We start from the raw sequence: 14,378 nt of genomic DNA, 5'->3' as shown, positions 1-14,378 counted from the left end.
TGCTGTGTCCCCAGCACTGAGCACAGGGTCTGCCAGGCACAAATGAGGTGCTCAGTAAACATTTGCAGAATGAATGAATGAATCTCTGGGGTCCAAGCTTGCTCTTACTGGGCTGGTGTGCCCCAGGCCCAACACCCATGCAGGTCCTCATTGCTCCATCACTGCCTTTCCCCTTGGCCACTGACTGATTTAGCCCACCAGGGGTCACTTAAAGGTCCTGAAGTCCCTTGGGGACTGCCTCCCCACCCCCAAAAGGGCTGCCCACGCTCTCTCAGAGGCTGATAGGATGGGCATAGCCAGGGGTGGCTCCCAGAGTTGAGTTCCAGGGAAGACAATCCAGGGCTGGCCCCTCCTGCACTTGGTTCAGAAACATTCATGCGGCCCCTTCCCCGGCGGGCCCACGTGGGCCCTAGCAGCCAGGACTCCTGTGAACACCGCCACTTCACGGTCTCCACTCTCCTGTCCTGCCTGAGCCTCCAATCCAGCCTGGCTCGCTAGACAGAGTGGACAGAGTGGAGCTGCGGGGTCACCTGTTCAAAGAGGTCACGCGAGCTGCCCAAGGCCCCCGGCAAGGTTCCAGGCTTCCCTGGTGCTGAGCCAGATGAGATGGGACGGAGTGTGCCAGCTCCTCCCTAGTTACCCCCATGGCACAGGGGACACTGAGCTGGCGGTGGGGAGTCTCCAAGCGCCATCGGACCCCAGGAGTGGTGTGCCAAGTCGAGCTTCAGTGCTAACAGCTCGGGGACTGAGGCCAACCAATGGATGAGCAGTGACAGCAGGTTTGCGGTTGTAGACACGTGACTCTGGAGACTCAGGGAACTTGTTGGCTGTGGAGGGCGCATGTACACGTGTGCACGTGTGTGCGTGTGTGCATTTGAGTGTGTGTGCGCGTGCGTATGTGCAAGTATTATAGGGCACAGGGCTCATGAACAGGCAGATTGCCATGGGCCCCCAATCCGTGTCCCCTCACCCCAGTGCCTCCAAGAGGGTGGCCTGGAGATGAAGAAGGGCACCCAGGAAGGAGAGAAGGTCTCTGGACCATTCAGCCGGGGGCATAAGAGGACAGCATCCTAACCAACACACAGCACAGCAAAGTCAGCCAGAGCCAGAGGCAAAACCCGATTCAGCTACCCCACACTGGTCCTCTAAGCCTCAACTACACTATCTGCAAAATGGGTCTCATAATTCCCGCATCACAGAGTAGTCGAGATTAAACAAGATGATGTAGGTATCCAATACATGATAACTATTTAGGTTGCTGGTAGTTCTATTAGAGCTCACATTTGAGATGGAGAACAGGCTGCCCATTTGTTCCGGAAGCTATCCCAGAGCCTCCTTTCTGCCTTGCTGGTGAGCAGGGCACAGGACACAAGACCCTGCCCTCAGGGGGCTCGCAGATAATCATGAGGCGTGCGAACCCATGGGTCCCAGGTGGCTGGCTTTTGGAGGCAGTGTGGTTTCCTGCTTTATGAGCACAACCTCACTTAATCCCCTAGAGAACCCTGTGAGGTGGGGGCTGCTACCGCCATCCTGCAGATGAGAAAGAGACGTGAAGTAACCGGTCTGTGGTCACCCAGTAGACGAAGGGCAGAGCCAGGATTTGGGTGGAGGATCTTACCACCACACTCAGGCAGGACAGAAAGCTGTGCGCTCTGGGTCGTTGCCCAAATCGAGAAAGCACCTGGGGCTGTGGGAGCACTGGGGAGGGAGGGTGCTGACTGGGGTGGCTCAGGAAGAGACTGACCCTGTAAGCAGGGACTTAAGGCTACCAAGGCTGGGACAGGAAAAGGGGAAGTGGCCAGGCAGAGAGGGCAGCCTGAGGCAAGGCCCAGAGTGAGGAAAGAGCCGCCAACCCTCCCTGCCCAGATCCTGGCTCTGCCCTCCCAGCTGATGCAGCCCACTCACACCCTCTTGCCTTTGTCTATGCAGCCCCCTGTGTGCATGCCATCTTCCTTCTTTTTTTTTTTTTAAGATTTTATTTATTTATTTGACAGAGAGAGACACAGCGAGAGAGGGAACACAAGCAGGGGGAGAGGGAGAGGGAGAAGCAGGCTCCCCGCAGAGCAGGGAGCCCGATGTGGGACTCGATCCTAGGACCCTGGGATCATGACCTGAGCTGAAGGCAGTCGCTCAACCGACTGAGCCACCCAGGCGCCCCCCCCCCTTTTTTTTTAAAGATTTTATACCATCTTCCTTCTTCTTCCCTCCAGGCCCAGCGGTGGCAGGGCAGGATTTGAAAACAGACCTGTGCATTTCCTGCCCAGCCCTGCTCTGCCTCACAGAGAGGGAGAGACTTAAGCCCGAAGAGACTCAGGGTAGGGTGGAGTCTGCCTGGAAGAGCATGGTGAGCAGGGAGGAACAGACTGTGCAAAGACATGAGGGCAGAGTCTGGGTTGTGCCCTCCTGCCCAGCTCAGAGTCCCCTCATCACACCCCAGGGCTCTGAAGCCAATGCTGCTCCCACTGCCCTGCCCAGGGGATGGCAGGCTATAGACCAGGAATGCTTACACCCAGGGATAGAACTCCGGCTCTCATACTGCTCAACCCAGTTTTTTCCTCTCCCTGAAATATGGCCTTCTCTCCTGTGATGTGAGATCATAGGCCCCACCCCAAGAATTATTCAAGAGGAGGTGAGGAAAGTCCCCAGGCCAGAGTATGTGCTCAACGAACAGCAGTTGCTTAGAGCATCGTGACAGAGCCCATCTGGGTGAGAGTTCCCCAGCTCTCTGGGTCCTGGCATTGAGCCACTCCCTAGGCCAGGAACCAAGAAGCTCTGGAGGGGAGGGAGGCTCTGAGTTTAGCCTGGGTCGGTCTGTAATTAGAGCAGTGAGGTTCTTACAGAGACAAATGTAAACCCAGCCTCTCCTGGAGGCTGGGAAGTCTGTGGTAGCAAGGGGTCTGCTCTGCCCTCAAAGCCATGCTTTCCAAAGTCACTGTGGGGACTCCATCCCCATACTGTGTTACTCCGTCATGGCCCAGCCCATCTGACAGATGAGACTGGGAGGCAGATATCTAGGGCAGTTCACTCCTTACACAGACCCCTCGGCTCCCCAGACAGAGGCAGGGCTGGTGAAGTGGTCCCTTTCTCACTCTGACCTCAGAGCCTGGCCATTATAGAAGTCTTGGAGTCCCAGGAGGGGACAGTGGTACTTACTGGGCACCTTCTTTGGGTGCTTTACAGTGCTCCCAGACTCCTACTACCTCTGACAGCTAGGTCTTAATATTCCCATTGAACAGCTCAGGAAACTGAGACTTGGAGAGGTCAAAAAAATTTGAACTGCTCAGTCCAACAGCCTTTCTTTTTTTTTTTTTTTTTAAAGATTTTATTTATTTATCTGAGAGAGAGAATGGGAGACAGAGAGCATGAGAGGGGGAGGATCAGAGGGAGAAGCAGACTCCCCGCTGAGCAGGGAGCCCAATGCGGGACTCGATCCTGGGACTCCAGGATCATGACCTGAGCCGAAGGCAGTCGCTTAACCAACTGAGCCACCCAGGCGCCCTCCAACAGCCCTTCTGACCTTAACCTTTCCTCCCACCAAATGCAGAGGTTGTTGGAACTCCAGGGATGATGGGGAGCTCACACCAGCAAAGATCCCATCTTGGGCATACCTGAAAGAACATTCTTCTCAGTGTGAGCCGAAACTGGCCCCCTGAAGCTCCCACCAGAGGCCCCAGTGGTCTGCTGCATAGGGAACCAGGCCCTCTATCCCTGAGGCAGGCTTTGGAAATTGAATGTAGCAGAACACCACCAATTAACCAGCATGCCTCCCTTGGACAAGGGCTCCTCTCTGAGCCTCACTTTCCCAAGCTGTACAATGGGGATAACAACAGCCCCTGTGTGAGGGGTAGTTGTGAGGCTTCAGGGGGTTAACAGGGCTGGGAATTTTCCAGGAGCAACCAGAGTCTCATCCAGAGTCTTCAGAGAAGCTCCAGCCAAGGAAAGAGGCTCAGGGGGCTTTCCAGAGGCCTGACTCACCTTCCCCAAAGGAAGGAGTGACCTTGATCAGGGCAGCCTCATGGTGGGGTGGGGGGGCAGGACTCAAATTTGGGGCCTGTCATGATTGGGGATTTCACCCGTACAATTGTTTTTGTTTGTTTGTTTGTTTTTAAGGAAGCTCTACGCCCAACGTGGGGCTTGAACTCACAATCCCAAGATCAAGAGTTGCATGCTCTACTGACTGAATCGACCAGGCACCCCTCGCCTGTTCAATTCTGGCTCCCCCAGACCTGGCACGAGCTCACCTGCCTCACCCAAAGGATGCGGCTCAGTTTTGTTGAAGGACAGCAGAGCTTGGGATCAAGTAGATCTGGGTTCAAGTCCTTCATCTGCCATTTACCAGCTATTTGGTAACATACCTGCCGGTCACCTCTCTGCTCTGAGCCCTGGCTTCTCCAGCTCCAGGAGAGGGCCTGTCTCTCAGGGCTGCGGTGCTCAGCAGGGTGTGAGGTCAGAGCTGGCCATCCCCTTGAGTGCAGAGACAGGTGCATCCCAGGCCCCCACTGGGGACAACCAGTCCACTCCCATCATTGTCGTCCCTGCCTCTCTGTTCGCTGAGGGAGGCACTGAAGAAATGCAGCCCGGAGACAGGCCCCATGTCTTTCCACATTCTGTTCCCCCTGCTGCCATTCTCTTCCAGGCAGACTTCTCTCTACCCTGGGTCCCTCCAGGCTTAATTAAGTCCCTCCCTCTCTGTGAAGTAGGACAGTGCTGCAGGAAAGGCATGTGGTCAGGAGTCTACCGATGGGAAACAGAGCCCAAGAGAGGAGAAGCAATGCGTCCAGGATCACACAGATGCAGAGGGACAACGGGGATTCCAACTCGGGCTCCCCCTAACACGTCTCCAAGCAGCACTTAAGACCTTCCGCAATCTGTCCCCTGCCGGCGAAGCTGTGCACTACATACCCGATACATTCCCGTCTTGGGAAACCCCAACTTGGAAAACCCACCAGGTTCTTGTTGACCTCGAAGGCCCCACCTGTTCTCCTGTGCCCTCCCAGCCCTGTCCTCAGCCCAGTGTACTGCCCACCTGTCCACCCAACCCCCCTTCCTCCAATTCCTCTTCCCCCTCTGGTCACCTCGTGTTATCACCTCCTTCAGGAAGCAACCTCAGACCATGGGACCCATTTCTCCTCTGAGCTCATTCCCCAACACCATCCCACTCCACCCACTTTGTGATTTCTTGCTTGGTGTCCGTCTCTCCAAATGAGGGCTCTGTGGATGCGTGGGATGGAGTGTGGGGGGGTGGTTCTTGTTCACATGTGTCGTCTCAGCACCCAACACAGAACCTGGCATGGACCAGGTGTTCAAGACTTGCTGTTCCTGCATAGCATCCATCCATCTATCTTTTCATTCAGCAGATGCTTATGGAGAAGACAGGCAGAGCCCTGCTCTAGTGCAGTTAGTTTCCACTAATACATGTGTATATTGTAAAGGCAAGTGGGAATAAGCACTATGAGGAGCAACAGTGCAGGGAAAGGACAATAGAGTAGGAAAGGGATGGGGGAAGGTGGTAAGGGAAAGTCTCTCCGAGCAGGTGACATTTGATCAGATCTCTGAAGCAAAGGAGAACGTGATATACACATCAAAGGAAAGAGTATACCAGGGAGAGGGAACAGCAAGTGCAAAGGTCCTGAGGTGGGAATGCACATGGTATGTTGGAGGAAATGCAAGGAGGTCAATGAGGGGTAGGGATGGCAGGAACTGAGGTTAGAGGGGGGTCAAGCAGGGGGACAGAGGCAGGACTCTGCTTTGACACTGACTTAGCCATTGCAGGGTTCTGGGCTGAGGAGTACAGAGTTTGACCCAAGTTCTACCAGGATCACTCTGGCTGCTGCACCGCGAACAGACACCAGGGACCAGGGAAAAGAAGGAGATCCACGAGGAGGCCACTACACTCATACGGTGGCAGGGGACATGGTCAAATTGCTGATATATTTTGAAAGCATAGCCAGTGGTATTTGCTGATGGATTGAATGAGGGAGGAGCGGGGGGGGGGGGGGGGGCGCGGAGAGGAGAGAAAGGGAGGGGAGGAGTCAACAATGTTCGCCAGGTTTGGTGCTTGAGCAAGTGCATGGAAAGTGGAGGTGGCGTTACCTGAGATGGGGAAGATGTGACAGTGGGGCAGGTTTCTGGGGGTGACCCCTGAGGCAGAGGGCTCAGTGGCCGTCCACACGGAGATGTGGCAGAGGGCATCAGCTGCATGGGTCTGTAGTTCAGGAGAGAAGTCCAAGCTGGGTGTGGGCACCCATCATATGAGTCCCCATGTTTTGCACATAGTAGGTCCTTAGTACATGGCTGCTGACCTGGCCTGCAGGGCCTCGTGGGCAACACAAAACTGGCCACAGCCCCACTCCTGGCCTCTAGGGGAGGTAGACAAGGACCCTGGGACCCAGCACAGAGCCACACCCTGAGAGGGACACATGATGACACGGTGGGAGGGTAATCTAGGAAGCTTCTTGGATGGGGTAGTGGGAGAGTCTTGGCAGAGATGGGACAGGCATTGGAAGGCAGGTGCTCCAGCTTCAGGGGTGAGGTGGGAAACAGGTGGAGGAAGGCTCAGCAGAGCCAGGGAGGCTGGGGTGAAGTGGACGGGTGTAGGAGCCCAACCCCTGGCTCCAATTTGGGCTCTGTGACCTTGGACAAAGATCCTTGACATTTTTGTTTTTGTCTCTAAAATAGGAATAATAACCATACCCCCTGCATACATTGGTGTGAAGATCAAACAAGTTAATCCATGGAAAGTGCCCCCAAAGAAAGCAGTGGCAGGTGCTCAAAAAATGTGACCTACCCATTAGTAGCTCGTCCAAAGAAGGCAGTGTCCTCCAGCCTGGGAGGCCCGCTGAACGAAGGCAGAGGACCATGCATGAGACCCAAGTATGAGGTACCTGGGGCTCAGATGAGGAGGGGAACTTTATTGCCTTCAGGCAATGGGGACCCATGGAAAGTTCTGTGCAGAGCGATGAGGAATGTTCCATTCAGTTCTTGATTATCCCCTACCTGTGCTCAGCTTGACACATCCCCTCCCATTCCAGGCCCAACAGTCCTACCGGTCAACCTGCCTGCAGGGCTCAGGGGCACATCTCATAAAAACAGCTGAGGCTTGATGATCCGTTTACTATGTCAGTCCTCACAATGGCCCCATGCATGAGGTTGGCCTTATTATCATAATGCAGATAGTAGCTGGCCGAACTAGGATGTAAAGACTAGAATCTACACTGGCTTCCCTTGGCTCCAAGGCTGTCCCCGGAGCCCTACAAAGGGGCCGGGCATCAGGGGAGTGTCCAGACCTATGGATTCTCCCAGCACATAGGGTGGGGTCCTTGTGCCAGTTCACGGTGGGGCAGAGACTATGAGGTGACGTGACTTGCCCAAGGCCCCACAGCTTGTGGGAGCTGGGACTCCAATCCAGATCGGTGAGACTCCAAATGCCCACACCGGAGGCGTGGCGGGCATCACACACCCAACCCTGAGCTTCCTTTAACCTGGGCCTGCAGCAGGGGTGAGCTCCCTCAGTCTGGAGCTATTTCTGAGCTCTGAGGCGTGGCGGGGCAGGGAAGACAGTGGATCCCCTGACTCCCACGCTGCCCCTTAACTGTCTGCTCCCCTCTTGACTTTGTCCTTTCAAAGAGGTTTTTCATCCCCAAAACCGCCCTGGCTCCCTGTTCCTGGCTCTGCCCTGCCGAAGGGACACTGAAAAGCAGGCTTAACTGCATCCTCTTTACAGTTTCCCAGCCAGAAAAACCAACAGAGGGAAATACAGTGTTTGCAGACCAGGTCAGGTCCAAGGTCACTCTATAAAAATGGATTCCTGGAAAAACATAAACCAGCAATTTACCCCATGAATTTTATTGGCCTCAAAACCAAAAAAACAAAACAAAACAAAAAAACACCCAAACAAACAAAAAAAACTACCCCATTTGAATAATGAAGGGAGATAAACCATTCCCAGTTCCTCTTTTATTAGTGAATAAGGACACACAAAAACTCAACCGAAAGCGAACATGCAGCATCAGGTCTGATTTATTAGACGCTTTCATTTCACAAAAACCAGCATTTCTATTAAAATAGGATGATATCCAAAAGATCTGTTAGCTTAAAAAAAAAACAACTGTCTTTAATACAGGACAAGGCTTAGTTTTATTTTTTGTTTTTTTTTAAACAAAGCTCACATTCTCCTGACTTCACGCCTGTTACTACAGCCAGAGGGAAACTGATTTCAGAATCCATCTGATATGTCGGATTTCTTTGTGGCATCTACTTCATCGCTCAGCAGCCAGCCATGATGTCATAAGCCCATCAGATTTCCGGTAGGGGGGAAACGCTGGGGAATTGGAAAGAATGGATGTTTCTTACCCGTCAGGAAAGGGGGAGGGGGGGAAGGGGCTGGGTGTGTTTGGGAGGTGGGGAGACGGGAGGCAGGCTCAGTGTTTGTGATATTTAATGTCAGGCAGAAACCTGAAAAATCCAGCCACCCAGATGTTTTCTAAATATCCAGATGTCTGGCACTGAGCAGACCACGCCCCCCCCCCACCTCCCATCCCAAGAGGCACCCGACGTTTCAGCTTTGACCTCAGGTTTACAGCGAGGGCATGCTGCCAGGAGCCCTACATCCTCAAGGCTGCCCACCCTCGGGGTTGGGAATTTTTTTCTAAATCTTTACACATGGATGACAGGAGTAACTAGGTCCAGATTTTTAAAAGCTGTTGAAGCAGTGATTTGAAAAGTTCAGTCCCTGGAATTAGCTTCCACAGAATACACTGTATAAGCCAAAAGGGAGGAAAGAGATCCCCTAGCCAACACTCACACAAACATATGTGACTCTTAAGCCATAGGGCGTAAAAACCCAAAACAAAACCAGTGAGTCTGAGAATCGAGGACTCCAGACTGACACCGAGAAGCGATGAGCCCTCCCCCAGGAGCACGCTTCCCCCAAATCAGAAGAACACCAAACAGCTTTGTTCTTCCTGACAAAGCCCCTCGCTTCCAAGGAACAGACAGTACCAACAAAAGCACAGGGTAGAACTAATTTACACTGAGGCTTGGGGCTTCAGGGAGTCACAAAGTACAGAAATGGCTTTGCCGGGGAAGCTGCCTCTCTACAGCCAGCAATGCGGACCCCCTGGCCTGGGGGAGTCCCACAGGCCACAGACAGAGTGGCGTTCAGGCTTCCAGGCACACACGCCCACTGAGGCCACCACCGAGGCCTGTGACATCACGGCTAATTGCTCCTGAAAATGAGCCAAGAACTGCAGGCCCCTGGGGCCCAAACCCTGCGGCTTTGGCTTCGTAGGGAGCCAGGAGGAGAAGCAGCCGGGAGGGGGGCCATCTCCAATTAGAACCGAGCGCTTGGATAATGAAAAAGAGGGTGGCCAAGGGGAGGGTGTCTGGCAGAGGGCTGGAGGAGGTGAGTGGGGGCTCAGGGATGGAGCGGGGGAGGGGGGGCTCTGTGGCCTCATCTCCTAGAACAACCTCTATGCTTTTCAGATGGGGAAATTGAGGGCCAGGAGTGGCTGAGTGGCCCGCCCAAGGTCACCAGGCTAATTAGCGGGACAGCCTGTACCGGGGAACAGAAAACACAGGCCTGGCATTGCACAGCTCTTCCCTGAACGTTATCTAATTTAATCCTCACAACACCCTGTGAGGGAAGGATTATCATTAACCTCAGTTACCAGAGGAGCCAATGGAGGCGCAGAGAGGTTAAGTAATTTGCCCAAGGTCACACAGCTTGTCATTAGCAGAACTCGGCCTGAACCTCTGAGTTTCACCAACTCCACATACAGTGCTCTTTCTGCTAGGTGGGGGAGGGGGAGGGGGGGAGGCGGTTAAGGTTTAACTGGGAGCAGTGAATCTGATTTAAATACATATTTAAAATGCTGGTGATCCCCACAGAACAGAAGGACGTAAATCATTGCAAATTAATTTTTTAAAGCAATTCCAGTCCGGAGGGCTGGCTGGCTGGGTGGGTGGGGAGGCCGCTTTTCTTCGGTCCCTGCCAGAGCCTGAATAAAGCATGCAGACATTCTCTCTAGCCGTGCATGGAGGCAACTCCCTGAAGTGGAGGGGGGGGCGGCTAAAAGCTTTGTTGGGCATCTGTGAGAGCATAATCTGCCACAGGAAAGGTGCCAGGCACACAGGTCTGACAGAGCCAGGGGAGGGAGAAATTCACTAAGTGTGGAAACTACAAAAAATAAGAAGAGTCGATCCTTGGAAGCCTGAGTCCTACTTTCCAGCCAGGAGTTTCAGTGAACGGTGGGGAACCCGGGCAGCTATCTGTGGCCCAGAGGCCTGACTCTGGGTCAGACAGGTGCCGCCCAGGGTCCCGTCCCCTCCAGATTGGGGGAGGAGCGGGGGAGGCCATGCAGTTACTATGGCCCTGTGCCCTGGCCATCCCGGGGACCCTGCTGGCCACCACCTTCTCCAGAGTAGCATTTGAAGGAAACCAAGCCTCCCAGAGCTGGGACAGAGGTTGGACTGGGGACTAGGTTGGTCTGAGCCCAGAGAACAGGACAGGCACCTGTCCTCAGGCCTCCCCCTCTGCAGGTCCCTTCCCTTCCACTGAAACAGCCTTGGAGCTTCAGTGGGCCATCTGTGCCAGGCCTCTCCTTGCTCTCTTCCTCACTAGGCCTGCTGGTTTCTTTTACTTTATTTCAGTGAACTGCAAATGGGGTGTGGAGCCCAGGACTCAGTCCAGGGAAGGAGAGAGAAAAGTTTCTGCCATCTGAATGCCCGACCTGGCTGAGCAGTTTGTGTTTTTCTGGGGAAATTCTACCCATCCTTTATTCGATTTGTCTACTATCTACCCAAAAGAGATTCGGGTCCTGCCTTCATGACGCATTTGATGGAGGGAAACAAACATTAACCCAATAATGACACAAAAATGTCCATGGAAGGAATGGTCCCAGACAATGATAGCCTGTCAACAGGGGAAGTGTCAGGTCAGTGAGGTCAGGGAAGGCTTCCTGGAGGAGGTGATTGGGGCCCAAAGTTTGAGGAGCCATGAATCCCTCTGACAGTGCGTTGAGTGTCGCAGACCCTGCGACAGCCGCTTAGTGAGCGGGATGGTGCCGCGATTTCTCCCGGTGCCCCTGCGCCCCACGAAGCCCCACGAAGCCTTTCCTCACCCAAGCTTGCTTCCCATTCCCATGCCCCATTCCCTTCTGGACTATTATTCATCATCTGTGTCCCTGCACTGGTGTGGAAGTCCCAGACTAGGTCTGCCTTGTTCACCACTGAGTTGCTTGTGCCTGGGATGTTTGATGACTACTTTTTGATCAAAAAAATACACATGTGCAAAGGACCTGTGGTGCAGTAATCAGAGAGCCCAGGAGGGTGTAGGAGTAAGAATGGGGGCAAAAGTCACAGCCAGCAGTGATGGGACTGGGCCACTCCAAGAGCCTCCCTGGATGTGCAGCTATCTCTTCCCTCCTCTGGGCTCCCTTAAGCCTTCCCCCTGTGGCAGAAACTGGGTTTGGGGGTCTTCCTTCTCCTACAGGAGACTGTCACACAGGTACTCCCTCCCACTTGATCTGCCCCAGGCACAGCACCCCTGGGGATCAGGTAGGCGGGGACTAGCATCACCTGCCCAATAGGCTTCCTCCCCACCAGTGCCTTCCCTCCTCCATTCATTCCCTCACCTGGTGCTGAAGGGTCCCCCAAAGCCACAGCGGGAGGCAGATCCAGGAGTCCCAACCCCCCCCCCAAGTCCCATCTCCCCCCCCCCCCCACTACCACGCCTTTCTCCTCACTGAGGCGGAAGTGACAGGAGAGAAGGAGCTCGGCTCCGAGCCCGGACCAGACCGGGTTTGAGTCCCCTCAGCGCGTGTCGTGTCGGTAAGCTGGCCTCTGCCCCTCAGATTCCTCCCAGGTGAACTGGAGAGACCCCGGGCTCCAGCGGGCACAGCGCGGGCGCTTTGGGAACCTGTCTGAAAGGGCGAAGTCAGTCTCCTCTCCTTTCCCTCCCGCGCTCGGTTCAGCTACTCCCTCCCCCCGCCCCCTTCCCCACCCCGAGGCGGCAGCTGGGGCTGGGGCGCGGGGGTCCCGCACGGCGCCGGCGGGCGGCGAGCTGCGGACACTCTCCGGCCGCGCGCCCCGGGCCCGGCGCCGCGCCTCGGTCTGCGCCCGGCCCCCGGCGCGCCCGCCCCGCGCACTCCAGCAAACTTTCCGCGGCCGCCCCCCGCGCGCGTCTACACCGCCCGGCGGCCCTGCGGCGCTGCAGGGTGCCTCGGTCAGAGTCCGCGTCTCCACGGTCTCACTGCCGCGAGTTACGCGGACTGCCTTGACTACCTCGGGATTTCGCAGGCGCCTCAGCCGGACTGACTGCGCTCGTCTACACCGCCACGGCAGCCCCCGGGTCACTGAAGACTCCTCGGCTCAGGGGCCGCGCGTCCACGTCGCCTCCGAGATGCCCCAGCTCCCGGACCGCGTCTACACCGCTCAAGGCCCACGAGGCTCAGAGCGCGACCCAGGACGCAGACCCTGCGACAGCCGCTTAGTGAGCGGGATGGTGCCGCGATTTCTCCCGGTGCCCCCGCGCCCCACGAAGCCGGCCGGGGGTTGCTTACCTTGCCCGCGCCCTCACGCTCCTGTCCTGGCGGTGCGGTCCCTTTCATACATTTTGCACTATTGTCGACAGCGAAAGAAAATATTATAAATCCTCTCCCGGTCACGTGGCTGTCCCCCAACCTCCCCGCTTTCCTCTCTTTTCGGCCTTTGAGACAATACTCGGCCCCAGCCGCCGGCCGCCGGCCAGGGCGCTCCAGGCAGGCGCTGCTGGCCGCGGCGGGGCGGGGCCTGGGCGGGCGGGGGCGGGGCCTGGGCGGGGCGGGGCGGGGCGGGGCGGGGCGCGCGGGCTCCAGCAGGCCTCCCGCGGGAAGCCCGGGCCCTGCTACAAGCGCTCCTGTACCAGCTCTGATTGGTCGGCCGGCCGGCGACGCTGAGGCCTGATTGGCTGAGATGAAGAAGCGGCTCAGGCAGTGGGGTGGGGGTTGCGGGTTTCATTCTTTGCCTTTTCTTTCCTGGGGCCGCGGCTGCTCTTTTGGGCCCTCCTGAGATCCGCAGCCTTTTCATCGCTGCTTCCGTGCACCCCATCATAACAACCACCCGAGTATAACTGCAATTCTTTGCCCTTGGCGACCAAATAGGTAGTACCCTGAGGTCGGGAAACTGGGTTTGTGGTGCTCACCCGTGTATCCCCCAGGGCCTGGAACACAGATGTGCTCAAAATGTTGTTGATTGAATTAATGGGAAATGCGCATACAGGTTTTTGGAGCTATCTTTAAGGCTGGTAACATCCCTAGAAAATGGTATTATTATTCTCTTTCAAGAATGGGGAGACTGGGGCGCCTGGGTGGCTCAGTTGGTTAAGCGACTGCCTTCGGCTCAGGTCATGATCCTGGAGTCCTGGGATCGAGTCCCGCATCGGGCTCCCTGCTCGGCAGGGAGTCTGCTTCTCCCTCTGACCCTCCCCCCTCTCATGCTCTCTCTCTCATTCTCTCTCTCAAATAAATAAATAAAATCTTTAAAAAAAAAAAAAAGAATGGGGAGACTGACGTGTAGAGAAATGCTGTCACCTGGGGAGTGATGGCTGAGCTGATACTGGGACATGCTTACATCACTGGACCTCAGATCTCTACACAGCGATGCACTGCGGAGTGTCAGGGCCTCAGTTTACCATCTGTCAAAAGATTAGATTGATCAGAGGAGAAAGTGGTTTGGAAGGTTATTTCAGTGACTATGCTGTAGGTAGCACTGTGCTTGGCAGTGTGAATGAGACATCTCTAGCCTTCACGTTAAATTCTGGGTCCTCTCCTTTCCTGGCACCCCTTCCCCCACAAATCACAGAGGACGTTAAAAGCACTCTGGTCAAACCAGGCTATCTTACCCATCTCTGAGGGTTTGGGGGCATGTGGGAGGATTTTTCTGGGGGGAGCCACAGGGAAACTAACTTGAGCAGGCATGCTATTCTAGGGGGAGGGGAGTCCTTGGGAAACCCCACTCCATCCCAAACTGGTCCTTTTTTTTTTTTTTTTAAAGTAGGCTCCATGCCCAGCATGGAGCCCAACTGTGGGGCTTGAACTCATGACCCTGAGATCAAGACCTGAGCTGAGATCAAGAGTCAGACATTTAACTGACTGAGCCACCCAGGTGCTCCCCCCCACCCCAGGCTGGTCCTTTTGATTGAAGGGCAGTCTCTGAGATGGGATAGAGGAGAAGGTTTCCTCTGATAAAAAGAGGGTGTAGGAGCTGCTCCTGGAGTTGGGTGAGAGCATTAATTGACCAGAGAAATGCTACCTCAGATCCTGGATGGCCAGGTTCAGGCATGCAGAGGAGCTGGCTTGGAGGCACAGGGAGTTCTCCCTGTGTCTCCGTCTTCACAGGCC

The 14,378-nt window shown here is 55.3% G+C and overlaps 1 long non-coding RNA gene across 3 annotated transcripts; it reads right to left on the bottom strand.

Moving 5' to 3' along the window:
- Positions 1-8,001: 8,001 nt before the first annotated feature.
- Positions 8,002-13,798, bottom strand: LOC117998609. Of its 3 annotated transcripts, XR_004676038.1 has the most exons (5): positions 13,569-13,798; positions 12,561-12,618; positions 12,283-12,474; positions 11,745-11,921; positions 8,002-8,320 (listed from the first exon to the last, which is right to left on the bottom strand). It is a non-coding gene; the product is annotated as an uncharacterized LOC117998609 (long non-coding RNA). The 3 variants fall into 3 exon arrangements; XR_004676037.1 differs by lacking the exon at positions 13,569-13,798 and having other exon boundaries at positions 12,561-12,752; XR_004676036.1 differs by lacking the exon at positions 13,569-13,798 and having other exon boundaries at positions 12,283-12,752.
- Between the last annotated feature and the right edge of the window lie 580 nt (positions 13,799-14,378).

The sequence above is a fragment of the Mirounga leonina genome, unplaced genomic scaffold (genome assembly GCF_011800145.1).
Source record: "Mirounga leonina isolate KUSES-001 unplaced genomic scaffold, KU_Mleo_1.0 Mir_418, whole genome shotgun sequence".
NCBI classification, from domain to species: domain Eukaryota; kingdom Metazoa; phylum Chordata; class Mammalia; order Carnivora; family Phocidae; genus Mirounga; species Mirounga leonina.
The sequence above is the reverse complement of the archived record's forward strand: the minus strand, read 5'-3'. Positions and strand labels throughout refer to the sequence as shown.